Source organism: Dermacentor albipictus, unplaced genomic scaffold, assembly GCF_038994185.2.
Source record: "Dermacentor albipictus isolate Rhodes 1998 colony unplaced genomic scaffold, USDA_Dalb.pri_finalv2 scaffold_15, whole genome shotgun sequence".
Classification (NCBI taxonomy): Eukaryota; Metazoa; Arthropoda; class Arachnida; order Ixodida; family Ixodidae; genus Dermacentor; species Dermacentor albipictus.
In genome coordinates this window covers 4,476,230-4,489,634 of record NW_027225569.1, presented here as the reverse complement: position 1 = coordinate 4,489,634, position 13,405 = coordinate 4,476,230, and the positions used below count along the sequence as shown (strand labels likewise).

General features: G+C 44.4%; 1 long non-coding RNA gene across 1 annotated transcript; it reads left to right on the top strand.

The window, feature by feature from the left end:
- The first annotated feature begins 962 nt into the window (after positions 1-962).
- On the top strand, positions 963-12,089 carry LOC135913439 (uncharacterized). Its single transcript, XR_010568012.1, has 2 exons — positions 963-2,019; positions 11,756-12,089. It is a non-coding gene; the product is annotated as an uncharacterized lncRNA (long non-coding RNA).
- Positions 12,090-13,405: the final 1,316 nt, after the last annotated feature.

Genomic DNA, 13,405 nt, shown 5'->3' with positions numbered 1-13,405 from the left:
TCGGCTTTTGCAGCAGCACATAGAAAACATTCGCAGAAAGGCTTATTCCTCAATCAAAAACCAGGTAAAACTAGCCAACACGACTCTTCTTTCTACCCGAATGCAATGCTTAGCAGTAAAATTACGTCACTTAAGGCACTAAGTCGTACTTACTGGGCTGTCCTTTGTATAATAAACATGAACTGCAAAAATCTGCATGTAGGACACTTGCAATGCTCATGCTTTCCAGAGGAAAAAAAGCGTATCATGCCTACACATGAAGGTTGTTCACGCGGTTTTCCCATCGGGGGTTACTGAGATAGTACACAAACACTAACAGTAATTTTTCAGCTGTTAGTTGGTTTGTAGAACGTGATACACCGAAAAAGCACTGAGGGCGGTATGGAAAGCTGGGCAAGTTACTGAAGTTGCAGAATGAGACTTGGCACAGAAAAACACAAGTCAAAGACCAGATGACAATGAGGAGGAACATCTATTTGTCAGCTTTCTCTACCGGGAAGAGGCAAGTGTAGCACAATCAAGGCGCAACGACGTCCGGAGCCTCATGGAGTACACAAATGGACAGGGCTGTGTTCGTGTACATGCGCCTTCTGACGTCCTTGGGTCTGAGCGCTCACCTGTTGTCTTTGGGCACCCGGAACAACCTTGCAGGGCTTGTTTTTGAGATATTTGTGCACCATTGCACGATGCACAAGAAGTACGAGTCGTGAAACGGGTGAAACATCGCGGAGCACAAGCACACAGCTACCGAGGAACACAGAACTGACGAAACTAGCCACGTCGGTCAACGCACAGCAGCGCACGCATCTCGATGACAGCAGATAACAAAAATAAAGCGTTACGTAGCGGACTAAGCAGCAGCCGGGCCGGCGGGGATGGCACGGCAGCGCGGCGCGTAGACAGTCGAAGGTGAGGGAGTTGAGAGTGTATTACGAGAGAGGGCGTAGGGAGAGGAGTCGAGCAGCGGGAAGGGCTTGGCCACCTGGATCGGCGCGCGTGCGCGCGATGATCTACGAGGCCATGCAAGGGAAACGGATTTTTGCGTCGCCCATTACAGAGATGGCGCCAATTTCCTGTGCCACCGGAACCGCGGAGTGTCCTCCCCCTGGTAAAATCACTGCATAGGTACTCTCACCGTCGTTCTGCCGTGCTGGGCAAGAGGTGATTGCTGTGGCTACGCACTTCGGCTACAACTTCATCTACGGCAAGTAGGCGTTTTCGTGGAGCGCAGGAGTTATTTGAACACCTTGTTACTGCGGCCGAATCTACAGGCTCACTACCAAATTTAGGGAAGGCTGCCCAGCAGTTGTTACTCTGCCAGCTATGACGGACATTGACGTGGACGTGCTATGTCTCAACTTATCTCACTTACCAGTAGAGGAACTACGAATGCTAGAATTCACCAAAATCCTTCCGGACTTGTGGCTCGCTGGTGTCGCGCAACGTGACGCCGTTGCGGGGATCCGTAGGAGTTTGCAGGACATCAGCACGCTGGCAAAACGGCTCAACGACGTGGCATGGATTTATTGCTGGCTCATTCCGCGTGACAGGCTGCATTCTTGGGTGCTCTATCGCTTCAGCGGGCCCACAGCGGATGCCAAGGATTTCACGCTTCACAAGAAGATAGCGAACGCGTTCTGTTCGCCCGGTATGAGCAACGCATTTCAATGTTTGACTTACCATGCTGGGCGCTACGCCTGCTTAATGACCAGAGAGCCCGAAAGCGGGGTGGAAGAACACTGTGTCATATGCTTGTGTGCCTGGGCCGACATACCTTACCTGGCCGTACGTGTCGCCGGAGTTCAAGATATTCCAAAACTGCGGTCTGTACTTAAAGTTCTATTGGAAGGCGAGCTCTACCAACTTATCATTGGCTGTCACCGAGACCTCAGCACCGCTTGGGCTTGCGCTGTCCGTGACTTCAACTTGCGCCGTGCAACATCACAAGCGAACTACATGATCCCGACGACACCTGGACGACGTCTCTAGTGCAGCGGTGACTATCTTACCTACACTCTGGTAAGATTTGTTTTCATTCTCACCAATTAGGTGCACCAAATGACGCCACGGTACGCATATAAGCTTCATAGAATGTGTCTCCGGTGCGTGGTTTCTCTCGTACGTTTAAGCTGTTTCCATAAATTCATCATGATCATCATCAGCCTGGTTACGCCCACTGCAGGGCAAAGGCCTCTCCCATACTTCTCCAACAACCCCGGTCATGTACTAAGTGTGGCCATGCCGTCCCTGCAAACTACTTCATCTCATCCGCCCACCTCACTTTCTGCCGCCCCCCGCTACGCTTCTCTTCCCTTGGGATCCAGTCCGTAACCCTTAATGACCATCCGTTATCTTCCCTCCTCATTACATAAATTCCATAAATTCATCAGCATAAAACCAGTCGGCACGTATGTATGTTGTGGGACATACAGACTCGGAAACATAGCGCAAAAAATTACACAGGGACAAGCAGGAACACAGGACGAGCGCTAACTTTCAACAATTCATTTATTCATTTTTGCGCTATGTTTCCGAGTCTGTAAGTATCTCACCAACACGCCCAAACTTCTTCCCTGCTGTTGTGGGGCAATTGAGATAGCATATTATACATTGGCTTTGAAATACTGAGTACTAAAATATACGCCAGTTCGTTATTCGTTCCTTTTGTTGAAGGCAATATGCGAACACAGCAGTCATGTTTTTTATATCACTAGACTGAGTGCATATCGTGAAACTGTTTTCATGTATAAATATTTCTACTACATATCTTCCATAATTTACCTAAGCCTGCAGCATCCAGACTGCGGAATGTTTGTGTCACGAATATTCGTTTTAAGTGCTATAATGTGCGATTCATGGTGCGCGCGCAAGCAGAACAGTGTGTAGCATCCTCGCGGTGTTCGTCGACGGGCTCCGCAGATTTGCTTGAAACAAATGTAAACACAAAAGTGCGTTGCAACATTTGCCATAGCTTTACATTTCGGGCCGGTCGTTGGCCGGTCGTTGGCACAGTGAACCAGCCTTTTTTTTTTATTCTTGCAGTAGAAAGAGCGCCTGCGCGAATCCATTTACGTGAGTCACAGAAAGAATCTGGCGAAAAATCTTATTTTTCAGCGCAGAGAACAAGACAACCATATAAACATTACGCAGGGCTACCTTTGTGGTTCATCCATTAGATGGTATCTAACCAACTAAACGAACAGCACAGCCTTGGCGACAGACGTAGCACCTGCTATAGGTGGGAGAAAAGCGTACGTTATGAAAATAGTGTGACATATTATTGCCTTGTTTTGCAACATTCACCTGCATCACCGTTTTTCATGTTAGTCTGCAACGATGATTGCCCATAATTACACGCCGTGAGCGCGAGCGTGACAGTGAATAATTATCGAGTAGCCTCAAGTGATTCCAATATCGAGACGATAGCGCGCTTGTTCTGGTTTCAGCGAATGCTGCAGTTCTGGGAGTTGTCAGCGTCAATCTATTAAAATAATGTTAATCATAGTTCGTTGTGATTCTTATTCGGGTGTTAATAAATGCAACTGCAATTTTTATCAAAAATAAATGGGGCACATTTTACGCCCTGTGAAAATCAATGTTATGCGTAGCATTTTGCAGGCAACTAGACATCGGGCATTTTTTAGGGTACAATTTCTACTGCTTCCGCTCGAGGCGAATTTATACATGCCGATTGTTGGGGTCTATGCATGTATTCAACTGGCTTTAGCGAAGGAAACACGAACAGTGATGTGACCTGCGACGAAGTGTTCTATGACAGTACGTAGCCACGCTGATGTCATCCGGTATATGATAAGACAATGGCATTTTTAATCTGACAAACGAAATCCTAAAGCATGATTAACTGGGGCCTATCGGGAAGTCCTCAGAATATAGCGCACCTTATACGTAGTGTCAGCTGTTGCGCGGAAAGTACTAGGGAACGTTGGCTGATCGCTAAGTTGAACCTGACATGGCACCCCAAAGGTCGAGCTGTGTCGAGAAACGAAGTCCAGAAAACGGAACGGGACGCACATGTTTGAAAGCGCTGGCTGGCTTTCGAATGATCGTACACGAGAATGCGTGCAATTGCGGTCTAATTATTGTTAATTTTTTTTAAAGTTATAGTGGCTTGATGGCTAGAGCACCCGGCCGCTGTGCTGTTCGGCGCAGGTTCGATTCCGACATCGGTCAATAAATATTGTTGTTTCAGTAAAACGAGACGAGACTAGAACCTACCTACCTACCAACCGCAAGCTGTCTGGAGTGCGGAAAGGGATGATTCGCATCAAATTGTCCTAGTTGAGTTTTTGTCAAGTAGTCACGCAGTTGTTTGTGGAAATATCCCTGGAGTCTGTGAGAGGTTATTCCTGTGAAGGAATATCCCTGTGAGTCTGTGTGAAGTAGTTCAGAGTGTTTTCGGCGGACTGCAATCACCGGTTCAGCTGAGGCAGACGTTGCTGCTGGAACTCCTGTTTTGGATCAGGTTTATCCACTCTTATTCTAAATGAAGACAAAAGTCATGGAAATGTGGGTTTGCCTGTGTGCCATTAGCTCCCTGCTTAGGCCGGTGGCAATTCCGCGTTGCCGTTGCATAACGTGCCGAAAGTTGTTGCTGAAAGTTGTTGTATGGCTTGTTTTTTTTTTTCCAGAAGAAAAACATCGAAATTGAAGAAATACTATGTGTGCAGTAAGAAGGCTCAGATTTGCTCTCGGGTAACCTGCTGCTACAACTGAAATTTGCTGACGTATTTAGGAAACTTAAAATGGGCATTCCGGAAGTTCTGCGTTTTTTTTTCGCACGTTTTTGCATTCAATAAAATCCCACTTGGCAGGCGAACGTTCTCGCGTTGTGACTGTGTAAAACAGTTGATAGTGCAGAGATGGCGACTTCAGTATACGCACCGTAATGATTGCAGCAAAACGAGTTTCTTGGAGCATTAACGCTAATTGGAAGCAACATGCGCAACACTGTTTTTCGCGTCACAGTTGGCCACATGCTGACATGTTTTAATGGACAACCACACATGACGTCAAAATGAATTTATCCACTGAGATTCCGTATATCGCGATATCAAAAGCCTCAGAAAGGTCAGCCCAGTAAATCCACACCCGATAAGAAGGCTGAAGTGCTAGCATAGACGACTCCAAGAAATGCAGTAACCGACGGTCTCTTGAACGGAGTGAAGGCCCTCGGTCGGCCATTTAGGAATTCTTTTTTTTAAGTTTTTGAAGCAGGCATTACTCGCAGACGTTCAGTAGGAACCTTTTTTCCCGTGCGTCTTCTGTAACAGCGCAATAATATTTCTCTTAAAGCTCACCTGGCGGCATGTGTTATCGAAACGCAACACAGGTATTGCACCCTGGTGATACGAGGTGGGTAGAATATGCTATTTCGTCTAATCATTTGTGCTGGCTGCCGGATGGCCTACAGAGGGACACTACGACACCGAAGGTGTTCACGCATGCGTGAATAATAGGGTAACAACTGCTGCTGAAAGCGTTAAAGAATATCCGTTATGGAACTTAACAACATAAAAACGGAAATATATTGGCAAAAGAAAAAAGAACGCGTGGGGAGGGAAAGGAAATGCATTTGAACGGGTGTAGTGCACCTTTGCTCCAAAGTATAGCAAAGAGACAGCATGGCCAAAAGTCTCGTTGAGCATCGTTTCTGTCACGACAAGAATACTTCCCGACGCAGTTTCTGACGTAGTTCATGATATCGCTTTAACACTCAATGCACGCTCGACTGCACACTGCTAAAGTATAGACTGGATGATACGAGGTGTTAAGTGGCATCCAACGAATTTGCTTCTTTTGCTGCATTATGCACTACCTCAGTCAAACGTCTGACAATACCGGATGGCCGCAGCCTGCGGCGGGCATGTCTTTTAAAAATTATTTGTAAACTTGCTGCGGTCTGTGGAAAAACAGACAATGAAAAATTGCAACCGTTTGTGTTCATTAAATAATCAAATCACCGGTTGGTTGCGCAGTCAGATAGAGCGTTATCACCACAGCGAAAATATTAACACTGGCGAACGCTTACTTACTCTCTCCTTTCTTCGATGTGCTTGCTCACCGTAAGAAAAAATGAGAGTATTTATTTGTTTGTTGAGCTATTCGAAATGAATTGCAGAAGGCAAGTGCCAATGAGAAACGATGTGGATACATAACATGGCCAGACGAGTGCGTCTCTGCAGTTGTACTGAATACGGTTTTCTACTAGTTATGGAAGTCGCAACAACGTCGTAAAAGTTCGTATGGCATGAGAAAGGTAACGCCATGAACTCTGTGCGGCATGCCGCTGAAAACAGAGCTTAAGATATGTGATCCAGTCGATAATAAAGCGTTTCACTATGGCCCCTTCCACACGTATCGACAAGCATCACAATATCTAATGGGTAAGTCTTCAGAAATATACAGATGGCGAGTCCGTCAAATAATTTTGGCGTGCACTAGAGTTAAACTAATAAGGAACACTTGTTATCTAAACAAATGCTAAGTGGTCGGTTTATTTTATTTATTTATTTATGAATACTGTAGCCTCACTTCAGGGCCATTACAGGAGAGGAAAAAATAAAAATAAAAATTTCAACACCCACAATTCAACGTTATACATCATTGTCAAACACAAATTACAGGCAGGATGAACAAATATACACAGAATACCCGTAAGCATGATCGATTCTTAATTATCCCGTTGCCTGTAATACAATTCCAATAGACTATGAATTCGTTAGCATTTTGTGCTGTTAGAGTGCAGTCCGGAAGGCCATTCCATATATTGATACACGAAGGAAAGAACGAATATTCAAAACCAACAAGGCGTGTTTTATAAGGCTGTACACTAGCACTGTGGTTTAACCGCGCACTGTGTTGTAAAGGGGGGTGAATGTATGTTTCTTTGTTTATTTTTATTTGATTTCGGGTTATCTGGAAAAATAATTTCATGCGTTGTTTCTCTCGTCGTGTTTCTAGCAATTCCAAGTCACAACATTTCAACATGTGTGTTACACAATCGGCTCTCCGATAACGGGAACAAACAAAACGCACCGCGGTTGTCTGAATTTTTTCGAGTTTATCTCGCAAGTACAGTTGGTGAGGGCTCCAAACTGGGTAGGCGCACTCCCAAACCGGGCGAACAAATGTTTGTACGCAATGAGCTTCAAATGTGGTGGTGCAGGCTGCAACTTTTTCTCAAAAAGAACAGTTTCCTGTAAGCTCTAGAGCAGACCTCTTCGACTTGGAGGCACCAGCACAAGTCATGATTAATGATCACCCCTAAAGCTACGTACATTCAACAAAGAGAGCCAATTTTATAGTCAATGGACGGCGCAGTTTTCTTTCTTGTTATATGAGCGAAGGTCGATTTCGAATAATTTATTTTCATTCCTAATTTTATGCACCGGTCATGTAAACCTTGGAGGCACCGATTAATTTTCCTTTGGTCCGTTTTATCTGCCACAGTCGTATAAAGCAAACAATCGTCGCCAAAAAGTTTCATTTTAAGAGGTGATTCCAGAACACTGGAAATATCATTGATGTAAATCAAGAAAATAGCGGCCCCAATACCTACCCTTGTGGAACCCCAGACAATACTTCTAGTGGATCAGACATGATTTTTTCAATCCGGACGGATTGTACACGACCATTCAATTAGGCTGCAATCCAGTTCACAATGTCTGGAGCAATACCTGCGTTCTGGATTTTAAAAAGCAATTTACCATGCGGTACCTTATCAAAGGCCTTTGCGAAATATATGCAGATGACGTCAATTTGTTCGCAGGCATCCAAAGCTAGATAAAAATCACGAACCGTCTTAATGAGTTGCGATATAGTGGATAATCCGCTTCGAAATCCATGTTGTGATGAAAAGAAAAAGTTATTGGCTTCAAGGAAAAGAATGATATGCTTTGCTACTGCATGCTCTATAAGCTTAAAAGTCACAGACGTAAGTGATATGGGACGATAGTTGCTAACTTGATTTCGACTGCCGGATTTAAGAACCGGAATCACAACACCGCTACGCCAATCTTCAGGCAGTGAACTGGTTTCCAAGGATTTCCTAAAGATTATGGTTAAGTAAAATGACACCCATTCAGCATATCGCCGTAAAAATTCAGTTGAGATCCCGTCTGGCCCGCTTGCTTTCTTGGCATCAAGTGTAAGGAATTGCTGAAATGTGCCTGCCTGAGTGATTTCTAGTGGGCGCATTGCGCAGGCGCCCTATACACTGCGCTCATTGTTTCCTTGCTCTGTTCTCATCTTCGTGAATACTGACTGGACGAATACGTTGAAGCAGTCTGCTATTTGTGTCTTTTCCGTGATCGTTTGAGATCCGCTTTGTATCAGGTGTATCTCTTCTTTTTTTTACCCTTAAGTGCATCCAAAACTTTTGTGGCGAAGATTTCAGGAACCTAGGAAGCGTTATGTTAAAGTATTTTGCTTATATTCCCGTAACGCTAATTTTAGTTGAGCACGCAAATTGGAAACCTGGGCTAGGTTTTGTTTATTTTGGCGTAATCCTTTTATTCTGCGTTTTAAGTGCATTATTTCCCGAGTTATCTATGGGCTATGCTGCTTTGTTTTTTTCATGCGGGTAGGAATAAATTTGTCTACGCAATGCTTGACGATTCCCTTGAAACGTTGCCACAATTATTCTACAGATTCACTAGATGACGCAAGTTCAAATTCACTAAATGATAGACCTAAGTTATCTACTATTGTTGTATCGTCTGCCCGTGCGTAGTCGTTTATAAGTTTAAAAGCAGGTAATCGCCGTCGACTGGGTGTATCGATTGGTATATCGACAGATATCATTTTGTGGTCCGATATTCCTGGTTCAACTGACACGCTATTAGCAGCTATTTTGCAAGATAGGAACACAAGGTCTAACAATGACTTAGAATATAAAGATTCTCGTGTATTTTCTTCAACAATTTACCGTAAATTATGATAAATCGTAATTTCCAGTAGTTTTTCAGCACTCGAAACTTCCGTATGTCCGGGCGAGAGAGTTTTCCAATTTATGTGGGGTAAATGTGTATCTCCAGTTATTATTAGCCTTGTATTATTATTCAAATGAGAGCACAAAAAAGCGTTTAATTCGCCCAGGAACTCAGGCGTGGTAGCAGGGGCCCTGTATATTCCCCCCACTATGAACGCAATGGCACCTAATGAGATTCTGCACCACACTGCTTCTGAAAGGCTGCAGTCTATTCTTTCTGCCCTAACTGATGCTACAGCTACGCCCCCACCTCTTGAGCCCCTATCCCATCTGAATATTTTGTACCCTGGAGGAACAGCACAGTCATCGGGAACTAAACTATTCAACCACGTCTCTGTAATAATAACTACGTGTGGATTATGAGAGAGTAATATAGATTCAAGTTCTGTGATCTCATTTGCAATACTCCGTGCATTCAACAAAATAAGATGTAGCTATGCGTGCTGCTTGGAATTAGAAGCGCCCTCCGAAGCAGTAGTTACAGAGAAGCAGTGCAATTTTGGGGCAATTTTGTCCCTGCTTTGCGCTATCTCCCGACGCTGTCCTCGTGCTTGGTCCCAAACGCACCACTGTCTTTCATTTTCAGTTTTTCGTGAATCAGTGAAACTTTCACCCCTTTAGCTCTTTCCGAAGCAGCACTTTCCCATAACCTCTTTCGAATTTCTACCGCTTCTGGTGCATAGTCAGTGCTGAAGGAGTAGGAGGATCCCTTTAGTTTGTAGCAGTGTCATATCACGTGCTCCTTTTCCTTATATTTATAGAATCTCGTGACAACCGGCCTCCTTTTTCCCTCTTTAATCCTGACGAGGCGATGTATTCTTTCTATCGTCTTTACCTCGATGCCGAACTTGTCCTGAAATACCTCTTCCGTGACAACTTTTTTCAGATCACTCTGTTTCAGAGGCACTTTCGTCGACACCAAAAACGAGAATATTGTTGCGTCGGCTCCTGTTTTCGTATTCGACCGATTCGTTTTTGTGTCAACCGGTTTTCGAAAACACCTTGTCATGGGTTAAGAATATTAGTGCAGCAGTTCGTCTATGCGTTCGAGAAGGGTGGTAAGGCTGCAATTTACGTGCTGGAAGCAACGTAGCCGACACCCGTGCTTAAAAAAGTTCTTGCTGCACGTCCACGTTTTCAGAGAAGGTATTCGGCAGATAGTACATTTTAGTACCAGTAAATAAATACAAATACTTCTTGCATTGCCGACTACCTCCGCTACCCGACAAGCCGCGATGGCTTAGAGGCTATGGTGTTGCACTGCTGAGCACGAGGTCGTGGGATCAAATCACGGACGTGGTGGCCGCACTTCGATAAGTGCGAAATGCAAAAATGTCCCTGTCCCGTACATTGGGGCTGCGTTAAAAAAACCCTGGTGGTCAAAATTGTGTCGCCGTCCGCTACTACGGCGTACCTCATAATAAAAGGGTGGTTTTGACACGTAAGGGCTCAGGATTCATTCACCTCCTCGAACACGTACTCAGGATGCTCAATCAGCTCTGCATCTTCCCACGAGAAGAAAGTAATCCACTTCACAGCTGTTTCTCGGATGTCTTCTTCATCCTCTTCAGCGTCTCGCTACCGTAGAGACTGCTCGGGTAGCGAAAAAAGCAATTAAAATTGAGCATTGACCATATTAAGAGTATATGGGCGAAATTCTTTACCTGCTGCCACTAATACACAGAGGCAGAGGGCTGCGCGGGCAGCCATTTTCAGTTGCATACTAAAGGCGGCGCGGTCTGCCAGTTCCAGGAATATAGTCCTGTTGCCCGAAAGAACAAGTGTTATCATGTCATCGACTGTCTTGTTTGATGCTTCGAGGCATTGCGCGATAAACTATATATCTGGAAGTGGCACTACATGTTTTGCCAATGACATAGGGCTGATTATGGCTAAAGAAAAAAAACGTGGTTGTACCTTATCCTGCTCTGGTACACAAACTGAGCGTTGGTACAATGAACTCGTGGAGCGTAGTCTGCCCCACGTGACTCGCTTCGACTGTTGGGTGGCATTCTGTAGGCATACTGCGTGATGTGCATAAACAATCGCTATTTGCTCGCAATAACATAAGGTAGATCTGTCACCTGAACATCCTTATGTTTTTCCTATTGCTCTTTTCTTTCATATCATCTATTCGCACCATGGCTGGTGAATGAAGTCTTTAGCTTTCTTAAAATGAATGTTTGGGAATTTGTTTGTCATTTTAGTCTCTTTAATTTTTCTTTTTACTTGCATTGGTACAATGACTGTGCTCTACAGAGTTCCCGATTTTCAGTACTGCACTTTTTTATATTTGCTGTTAGTGTTCTCTACCATTCTTTCAAGCCTGAAGCCTGGTACTTAGGCTGTATAAACTTTTCAAATAACTATGTCCCAACTGGGACAAAAATGTAAAATGCAGATCATACAAAGCTATTGTGCCTGTTACATTATTGCCGCAAACCAATTCATGTCACTGAAGCTGCTTGAACACAGTGGCAGGATAATTAGACGCCACTTATTTAATATCTCTTCCTCATTTACCTTAGAACTAACCAAAGAGGAAAATTAAACTGAATAATTTACTACCGCGGCATGTATTAGTGGTAATGAAGTGCTGGGGCCTTTTAATAGTGAATAGATATTGGGACGTGCTTGTGCATGGTGTAAATTTTCTTCAACAATCCATGCCATCTATTCTGTTGATTATACTCGCCCAAAATTCACTGTTTCAAGGATGTGCACTGAATTTGTTATTTTTTTCAGGCAAAGTCAAGCCACGAGAAGAAAAATACGGGCCGAGAAGCCTGTTTTGCTGCGCATGAATTGGGACAATATTTTGTACCAAATTTTCAAACCGCGCCTCTACTTTGAACGTGATGCTAACCGAATATCGTACGTCTGCCAGCACTCCAGAAGGAGCCGGTTCCAGAATCTCCTTAGCGTCAGCACGAACATCCTCTGATCGACTGTCAGGATAGAATGCCTACAAATAACCTTTTTATTTTTTTGACGAGTGCTTCCCTTATGTGCTCAGACTATCTGTAGACACTTTGTCACACGATATGCACCTGAATAAAGATGATCTTTGCGTCCATCACCCTCTTCGTCGTCAGCCTATTCAAGTCGTTTTCATGGAGAAAATCTGTGAGCTGTTTTCTCTAATCGTGGTTCCACTCAAGTAGATTCTTTGCTGATCGAACCCAAACGCCACCATTGTGCTATGTTCAAAGGAAGCAGAAACGCAAGCATCAAGTCGTCATATTTTCTTGAACTTTAGTTTCTTGCTTTGCAATTCATGTACTTGTACCGAAAAACGCGAAACGTTTCGCCGTGAGGACTCTACGCCAGCCTTTTTATTTCTTCAAAACGTATTGTGTGCAGCAACCTTCCCGCTTGGGTGGGTACCACAAACACTCAATATTGAAATGGTGATGACCACAACACCCTCAACCCTTGCATCATTAATCAAGCGCTGAATTATTACATATTGGTGTCATCAAGCGGAGCAATCTGACCGTTCAAATGCATAATTCAATCTTGTCGGGTCACCTAAGTCCTGTAGTGCAGCGCGCGTTGCTTGGTTGCCTTACTTATTCGGGCATAAATGGCAAAGCCTCCATACCACAGGCTACCATGAAGGCTGGATCGTATGGTGCACCCTATTGTCGTGTTTTACTACATAAAGTAAAGCGATAGTATGAGGGACGTTCGGAAAATAAATGTTGTTTTTTTTGGGGGGGGGGAAGGGGGAAGGAAAAGATCCTACGACAGGTGAAACAAACAATCGTTATATAAGAATCCATACCGATTGCTGGTTCAGCGACGGAAGGAGCGTCAGTGGAGGAATGGTGCATGCGCAGGGCGCCGAACAATGGATTAACGGCAGACCGGCGTGCCTTAGGTCATTCGAGTAGAAATTACGATGGCAATGAGACGTGTACTGACTGCTTCGTCGCCAATGCAAGTGCGTGCTGCTATCCGGTATGAATGGGCACTGCGTTGAAAGCCGCACTCTCGGGACAAGGTCTATCCAAACAGGTCGCTAAGCGTCGGGCGAAAAGCGGCTCAGAACAAATTGTCACCGACATCAAAAAGGGTGGTTATGGGGGCAGTGATTTAAGCGCAACTATGTTTTGAGGGAACAAACATTGGGAAAGGAAAAGCGTTTTTTAATATAAAGCGAAACGCAGTTAGATTCATTCAACGAAAATAAAATTCCTTAGCAAGTTGACATACGCCTGACCAGTAAAGACAACTCTATTTTATTTTATCATCAATAAATAAATTTTTTTCAGCGCCCATCGTATAAGGGGCGTTGATGCCGCTATCGCTCTAAAGCAATGTAGCTCTTGAGGTGTTAAGAAAAGCGCGCTCGTAAAGTTCATCTGTTACAATACGCCCCCCTAACAGATT